This window comes from Aptenodytes forsteri, unplaced genomic scaffold, assembly GCF_000699145.1.
Source record: "Aptenodytes forsteri isolate BGI_AS27 unplaced genomic scaffold, ASM69914v1 Scaffold707, whole genome shotgun sequence".
Taxonomy (NCBI): Eukaryota; Metazoa; Chordata; class Aves; order Sphenisciformes; family Spheniscidae; genus Aptenodytes; species Aptenodytes forsteri.
Genome location: NW_008795363.1, coordinates 1,030,562 through 1,038,754, shown reverse-complemented (window position 1 = coordinate 1,038,754; position 8,193 = coordinate 1,030,562).

Here is an 8,193-nt window from a genome sequence, read left to right as displayed (position 1 = left end):
GCGTTTCCGAACGCCTCGGCCTGCGGCAGGAGGGCTCTGCCCCGGCCCGGCGCGGCCCCGGCACCGCTGGCCGGGCAGGCTCGGTGCGCGGTGTTCCGTGTCCCTCTGTGCCTGTTCGCGTGTTTCTCTCAAGGCAGATGTTTCGGTAAAAAGAGTTCAACGGCGAACTTCTGCCTCAGTTCTGTTTTATTCTGATGGAAATTTACAGTGTTACGGTAGGGTCGTGTTGCCAGGGTTCCCGCCTGCACTTGTTGATGGTTGAGCACTCTTGTAAAACCGGTGGGTATTTATTTTTCAGAAGAGTCACAGCAAACACCTCTTGAGTTTTTCCTTTGAAGTTAGACCACTGAAAAATACTCTCTGCTTGAGCAACATTTTTAGGCTTCATTAGGGTGAGGTGATGCAGTACTGGTTTATTTTTTTTTTTTAATTTAATACAAGGATGGTAATACTAAAGAAGCTGTTTGCCCTGTTTTGGAAACTCTTTATTTTTTAACAGAAGAAGGAAAGGTCGCTCGCTCTGTGAGAGAGGTGCAGGTGCTCTCGGCAAATAACGTTTGTTATAGTTGTTCGCTGTAATCGGTGTTCTCTCCTGCTAGGACAGGCTGCACTCAGACTGATGGGGACCTGCTTGGGCAGAGAACTGATGCTGTAAACTAAAGAGTTTAGTATACGTGGAATAAAAAGGTGAATTTTTGCTGTTTGCAGCTTGCCCCGTGTGAAGCTCTCGTGCTTGCTAGATGAAGGAGTGGGCACCTGTTGGGCCCTGGGAAGGTGGTATTACCCATGTTTACAACACCTTTCAGAAACCAGAATCCCAAACCTTGTAAATTAAGCGCATGGATTAAAAACTTGACTGCAATACGCCAAAGCAGTTGATAAAACAAGAAAAAGCCTCATTGCAGTGCAGTTACAACTCTCCGTGTTGACCCTTCTATTTCCACCTGACCCGTTCTTCATATTTATGAATCGTTCCCCTGAATCCCATGTATTTTCAGGGTTGAGAGTTGGTTTTGCACCTTGACTTGAGAGCCTGTGATGCCCTGTAAGTGTTTGATGATGTAGCATCTGCATCCTTTCTCCAGGTGGAGGAAGGGCAGTTGTTTCTCATGTAGTTGGTTTAAAGTGGCTATTTAAATCCCAGAATGACAGCCCTCTGCTGCCGCACGACCGCCTGTGCAAAGCCGAGGGAGTCTGTGGGTGGGATGGGAAGGGGTTGGACGTGTCTGCAGGTGGTCTGCAGTCTGCTGGGGCAGGTCCTGCTGCTCTGGGAGGTGCACCGTGGCCTTGCCCCGGGCACGTGTCTCACTGGTGCTGGCTCCCTGCTGACGCCAAGGCAAACTGAGCTGTCGCAAAGCAAACCCACCCAAAAGTGGCGAGTTTTCCGCAGTTCGGATGCCCAGCGTTTGCTTGTGGTGGGGTTGGGCGAGCACTGGCGCAAGGGAGGTGCGGGAATGTGTTGCTGGGTGGGGAGACAAGTAGGTAGGACTGCGTCAGTGTTGATTTAATTGGCTTAAACGGTATGGCGAGGTGGAGCAGGGAAGTCATTAAGCTGGAAACAAGTAATTATAGGTTAAAAAAAAAAAAAAAGTTTTGCTCAGTTAATTTTCAGCCAGAAACACTCTCTGACCCGGCTTGTGCAACTGCTGCTGCGAGGGAGGTGGTGGGAGCGGGAGAGGGTGGGAGGGCTCTCGCAGCTTTGGCCCGTGCCGGGGGCTGTGGCAGCGCTCCTCCAGACAGTGATCCATTGCTTTTGGAGACTATGCCCAGAGGACACGTGCTTGGGCAAGCTGGTCTGAGGTGAGAGCCTCTCGCAGGGGGTTTCTGTTTTGGTACGAGGGCTGGTGGTTTTGTAAGGGGGTATCTGCTGTCAGGGAGTTTGGCAGGGGCTGGGGGTAGGGAGAAGGTGGGGGGTTGTGGTACAGGGGAGAATTCTTCCTGGAAATTGAGGCCCATCATGTTGATGTCTGGAGCTGGGGCAGCAGATCCAGAAGGTCTCTACAGGCCACGCTGTTTTGTTTTTAATTTGATATCCTACAGCGTCTGTGATGCGCAGAGGCTAAAGCCCCTCCAGGTGACAATACTGAGACAAAGGTTCACCTAGCTGTGCTCACGCTGGGCTTACTGTGCAGCCATGGCCCTCAAGCCTTGCGATCAAGCAAGGGGTTGCTTCAGGTCTTCTCACCCTTAGTGTTTTGCATGTCGCAGCTTCATGCTCGTGTCTTCTCCTGGCTAATTGCGTCAGCTGTTCGTGCCCATGATCCTGGGAGCTTTGGTTCTTCCCAAAGTGTCCCTTGGCCAGTGCAGTTGATGGTGCCGTGTTCAAGGCCCAGTTGACAGCTCAGCGACAAAGGAGAGCTGGAATTCTGAGTATTGAAAATAGATCCTATTTCATAATTTTTGAAATGGTAATTTTTGTTTGTTGCCTGCAAACTGAAGTCTGTCTGGGCGCCGGTGACTGCTGGTGTGAAGAATTGTTGTCCTTCTTAGTTATGTGTAATGTTAAAAGTCCAGGAGCTATTCTGCATATTTAGTGTCCTGGATGTTTTGTGGAGAAAACAGATTCTGTGGGAAGGAGGATATCCCACTTTGACTAGTGATTTAAGGAAAAACAACACCCAAACTGTAATTGGAGCAATTTTGCCTTTCTCTCACTGCCAAAAATTAGTAATAGTCTTTACTGCTGACATTATGTAGAAAATTCCCATTTGAAGAATGGTGGTGTGAAATCTAGAAATGTAATTAATTCCAAGGCATAGGAAGAATTTTGATTCTAACTGCAAGCTGTGGAGTCACTTGTCCTACCTCCAGTGCCAGACAGGAGCTGGAACTGCTTATAACTGGCTGTTACGGATTCAGCTCCTGCGTTCGGCATTCAGGAAGGCTGGAGGCAACTGGGACTTCTCGAAGTGCTTGCTGCTTGGTGTCCTCTGGTGTCTTTCAAAAGCAAAGCATACGTACTGTGTATGTCTTTTCAGAGTGTACGGATGTGTTGGGTGGGAATTCCCAATCCGTTCAGCTGGAATTTGGGATTCTCGGTTCCCTTCATGTGTGTGGTCCTGTCTGCTCCCTCACTGAGGCCTTTGCCCTCTCTACCTCACTCCAGCCGTAACCTTTCTGTTTTTAGCAAAAATCGGAGAAGGTCCATATCTGGTTAGAGTCCTCTGTGGATATGGGGTAAGGAACCTGGGCAGGGAGGTTGCCAAGGGGTATCTGTCTGAGTGCATCAAGAGACTATCTTGAGTCCCGCTCTCGCCCTTGGGTGCCGTTCAGGACATCAGTGACGTATTGGAGATGGGTTTCTGCCTACATACGAGCTCTGCCCTGTACTTCTCTCTGCCTGGCGGAAAAGAGCTTCTGGGAGGCTTTTTGAGAGGTCAAGAATCATTCATGTTTGGCAGGGCAGATGACAGAATTGGTAAGCGCTGTGATGGACTTTGTCAGTCGCTGTGGTCAGATGAATTTGGTGTCGGTGTGTAATCCACGCTGTGTCTTTGGGGTAATCATAGTTACTTCAGAAAGCACTGTCAAAAGCAGAATATTACTTGAAACCATTTGTGGGCATCGCTGTGACTGGTGCACTCCTTGGTACGGGAATTTGGTGAGAGATGCCATGACTCCTGTATCCTCCTTCTCTTTGTGTTGCTGCCTTTGTGAGTGCAAGGAGTGACCAGAGCAGCTCTTCTCCCCACTGCTGAAGGTGCCCCTGGGCCCAGGCCCGGCAGGATGAGAGGAATGGGATGTTGATGCCTCGATGTTGAGATGTTGGGTCTGCTGGGGCACAATGTAGGCACTGTCAAAAGGCTGGAGGGTGGACTTACCTCTCTGAGCAGAGGGGCATAATGGATGTAGAAAGTAAGAGAAGCCCCAGTAAACATGGCAACTTGCTTAGGGAGCCTCAAAGAGGGGAATTTGGGGAACAAGAAGACAGTGGAGAGGTGGAGGGGTTGTGAAGCAAAGGGAGCAGCAAGCGAGCAGCAGATTAGGTATGAAGTGGTGTATGAATGGCCAGGTAAAATAAAACATATGATGTAGATAAGAAAACTAGGAAGATAACAAGATAAGAAAAGAGAGGGGACTGGAAGGGAGAATTAATCCTTGTCCTCAGTAGGTAGTAAAATAGGCGTTACCTGTCACTGTGTATTAATTACCTGTTCTTATTCTAATGTAGGCAAAGTGAGTTGTATCTTTAGCAGGTGGGAACTGATTGAATAAAATCAGAAGGTGACTGCACTTACTCTTGCCCACAGTGGAATGATAAAACCGGTGTGTGTTAACATACGCCGCTGGTGCAAGCTGACACTGGCAGATTTGTCAGGTTGATGGGTGTATGTCCACTTGGACACGTCTGCATTTATTATGGAAGGTAAAGATAGTTGTGCGGTGAGCAAACCAGTGTATTTCAGTTCATTTGTGCCCACCAGTTTATTCCTGTGTGGTATCTCTGCCAGGATATGGCTGACCGTGTCTGCTTTGTGTTTGAGTCTCAGTGTACACCTGCGCATGTAGGACTGGTTTTTTTTATGTAAGCATATGTTTTTCCATTTCAGCTTTTCATTTTGGTTTACTTGTAATCAACTGACATTCCTAATGTCTGTTTTCCTGGTAAAGAGGCAGCCCAAAAATACTAGTTAGTCTCGTCAGATGCTGGGAGGCTTTTTCAGTTATTTTATGCTGATTTGATGGAGCCGACAGGCGTGGAAATCACACTGTTGCCTGTCAAAATCAGGGCCATCCAGCGAGAGAAAGATGAGTTTTGTGAGGAAGGAAAAAAAAAAAAAAGAAAATGTGTACTTCCCAAACTTTATTTTTTTGAGGAGTCCCCCAAATTAAATTTATTCATAGTCCCAGTGTGTACCCGGTGAAGCATTACTTACAAGAGTCTTGTGTAACCACATCAAGCTCTGCGTGTATCAAACAAACATAAACACCTTGTTAGCATCATACAGCTGGGACGTGATTGCTGCCTTTGAAGTCAGATGTCTTCTGTTGGATTTAGGTTTCATAAGATTTTATGTGAGTTGAAAGAAAAATGGAGGTCTGCTTCCCACTGGGAGGAATAGCTGCTGTAGCCTGTGGAGGCTGGAAGGAAAAACTGCACGAGAGAAAGAAGCGGCACGGGGTGTTTGTATAGTGCTCTGCCCTGCAGGGCAGGAACCGGTAGCAGATGTCTGTCCAAGTTTCACCGAAGTGATGTTTATAAAGAAGGTACAAAAATCTCTGAATGGATGTGATGCTTCTGGCATCCTCTCAAAGGCTGGAGTGCACCGATTTGGACCAGCTTTCAAAAGGTGCTGGTTATGTTCCCAGATCTCATGTACCTTACTTAAAATGGACTGTATTGTATTCACCAAAGATATAAATGCCTCCTTAGATGTGTATGTTTTTGTTGCCCTTCTGCTGCGTGCTGATCCTGCTGAGGGGGGTGGGAATTGCTGCGCTGCAGCAGCAGGGTGAAGGAAACCTGGCTGATTTTGGCAGTTGAACCTTTTCATCGTGGTTCAGGGGTTGTCACATTGGGGTGTGGACTCTTCTATGGATATTGGGGTCAGGATGTATTATTATTATTGTACAGTCTGGCCTCCTGCTTTGGAGGGATGAACAAACCTTTTGGGAATTCCTGTGTTGATCCTGGTCATTTATGGTTGGGCTCTAACATCTCTTCTACAACGAGAAACCCAGTCCCTGTAAAGACACCAGTTCAGGAGAATCTGTGTTTTTAAGTCAATTGATCCAGTAGTTATTGCATTTTTAAGCTGTTTTTTTTTTTTTTATCAGTTTGGTCGGTTTCTGGTTATTGGTTGCTGGTGGAGGAGCCCTCCTCCAGCAATCTCCCCGTGCAGTCACTGTGCTGACCACTTGGCCGATGTCTTCAGTAATGTGAATCCTGCACCACGTTACTAGAGTCTGCTCGCGTTCCCCATGAAGGGCTTCTGTTTGTCTTCTGGATCCTCAGATTTCTTTTTATGTTGCAGGCTTGTTTGATAGCAGAAGAAACATGTGAGCAGTGGGTAAATGATAGTGCAATGCCTGTTGAGCACTGAAAAATTTCTTCCTTTTAAAAAGATGCGTTGCTATAGCTGGATTAATTAACATGCAGTAGTTAACGCATAGTAAATCCCTAGTGAGAGACACTTCGCCTGTGTTTCTTCCATTCAACATGTAGATAACTTGAATACTCTGTCTCTGCTAGGCTTTGACAGTGGAATAGCTAATGCATGTTAGTTATCCCTCCATATGCACGTGCGACTCTTTGGTGATGATGGCACTTTTGTTTGGAGGGTGTCTGAAACAAAAGCTGTGAGGCTCACCCCTCTGAGTAGGCAACTGACTTGGATGTTTAGGGTGACTGTTAAAATATAAAAATATTTAATTATCAAAATCAATGAGAAAGAAAGTGCTCTAAGTTATTCTGAAGGTGCCTAGGAGTTAACTAATTGTCCATAAAGCATGAAATTGCAAGGAGGGTGCATTTTGTCTCGTTCTTCTGGGACGAGGTTGCAGGAAGGATTTGTGCAGCCTTGAAGCCCGCTTTGGTTTTTACTCGGGGTTCTTCTGGTTGTCCGAAGAAGACAAAGTAATTTTTGCTGTGACTCTGCACCCCATTTTATATCTCCGCCCCACCTCCTTATACCATTGCTGAGTTGTTGGACAAGTTATTTTTGTTACGAATCTCTTGCTGAGGTTTGCTAGGTGGACTTGTATAAACTGTATGTAAGATGCTTGGAAAACTGCCACTGCAGGTGGCACGACATGTGGCAGCCTGTCGAAGGGGTATTCCTGTGTTAGGAGTTTTGTGTTGACTGCAAGTGCTGGTATGGCTATACCTTTAACATATACAGCCCCTCTATCTGTTCACCTCGTAGGCATCTCCCTTGTTGAGGCGATGTTGGTGCCCTCACCCTGTGACCGGTCCCAGCTCAGGAGCTAGCCTTCCCCTCCGAGGGGGCAGAGCTCCCCGAGCTGCAGTGCCGGTGAGGGGGTAAGGTAGGACGATGCTGCTGCGGGTGGCAGGAGGGAGGAAACCCACCTTCCCAGAGGCAGGCGGAGAGCATGGTGGCTTGGCTCCATCACTTGTCAAACTGTGGCTGTACGGCACACTGGGCGTATGTTCATCCTAAATCCCATGCGCACGAAGCTCATCTAAGCCTAAGTCAGTCGCTCGCATCTGGAAGCAGGTCCCCTCGCAAGCTCAAGTCGGGTGCTGACACGATGTCAGCGTCTAAGGCCAGACAGCCCTCATAGCTCGCGTTGCTGGCAGGGCAGAGGTGTGTGTCCGCAGGACAGCCTGATGCTTCTGACTCACCGAGAAGCCTCTCTGCTGCCAGGCTGCCCCGCTGCCAAAATAATTTGTGTGGCCTCCCCAGCCGCTGACTTTCCTGGGTGCATTGTTGGCGTGTACGGTGGGCTCGATTAGTCCATCTGGCTCCTATTTTTCTGTGGGTTTTTTTTTTTGTGTGTGTGTGTGTTTTTGCTTGTTAGGGATCAAGCAAATTTCCATGGTTGCATTGCGCTGACAAGCCGCAAGTGTAAGAAATCAGTGCTCTGGTGTACAATAACTTACGAGTTAGAAGAGCTTCATAACGGAGCTAATTAACTTCCTGCCTGCCTTTTATCCCAGTGTTTTTACCTCTTGGTAACTGTGCCTGGCTGGATTGGTCTTTTTTCTGAGACACTTCCTGAAGTTGAAGGGAAGGATAGACTGCGGGGAGATTTGCAGTGGGGCAGACTTGAACTAATTCATGTGATTTAATATGGTAAACGTGGAGCACCCGGAGGATGGGAGGGATTCATTTTAAACCAAAGGATGTAAAAGACGACTGATAAACTTTGGCAGCCAAATATATTTGGAAATGACAATAAGGGGGGAAGGGAGAATTGAAAACCTGCTTTGCCTCAGTGTTTGAGCATGCCTTGGCCGTGGCAGCAAAGCTTTGTGTCGGTCTGAGCATCCACGTTCAGGAGACGGTGTTCTGGACAGGCTGCGTTGCTGACTTCGGTTTTAAACTTTTCACTCCACTTTATTTTAAGATACGTTAAGCTGTCTCTTATGGGCATCTGCAATCTTACTGGGATTCCTTTTGTTTGAGGGGAGGCTTTAGGTCTTGAAGATACCCATGATGTGCATTTCTTGATCTACTTAGGTGGCCATTGCTTCAAGATAAGTTCTGCAGTTCGTGCAGCTGCAGCGTG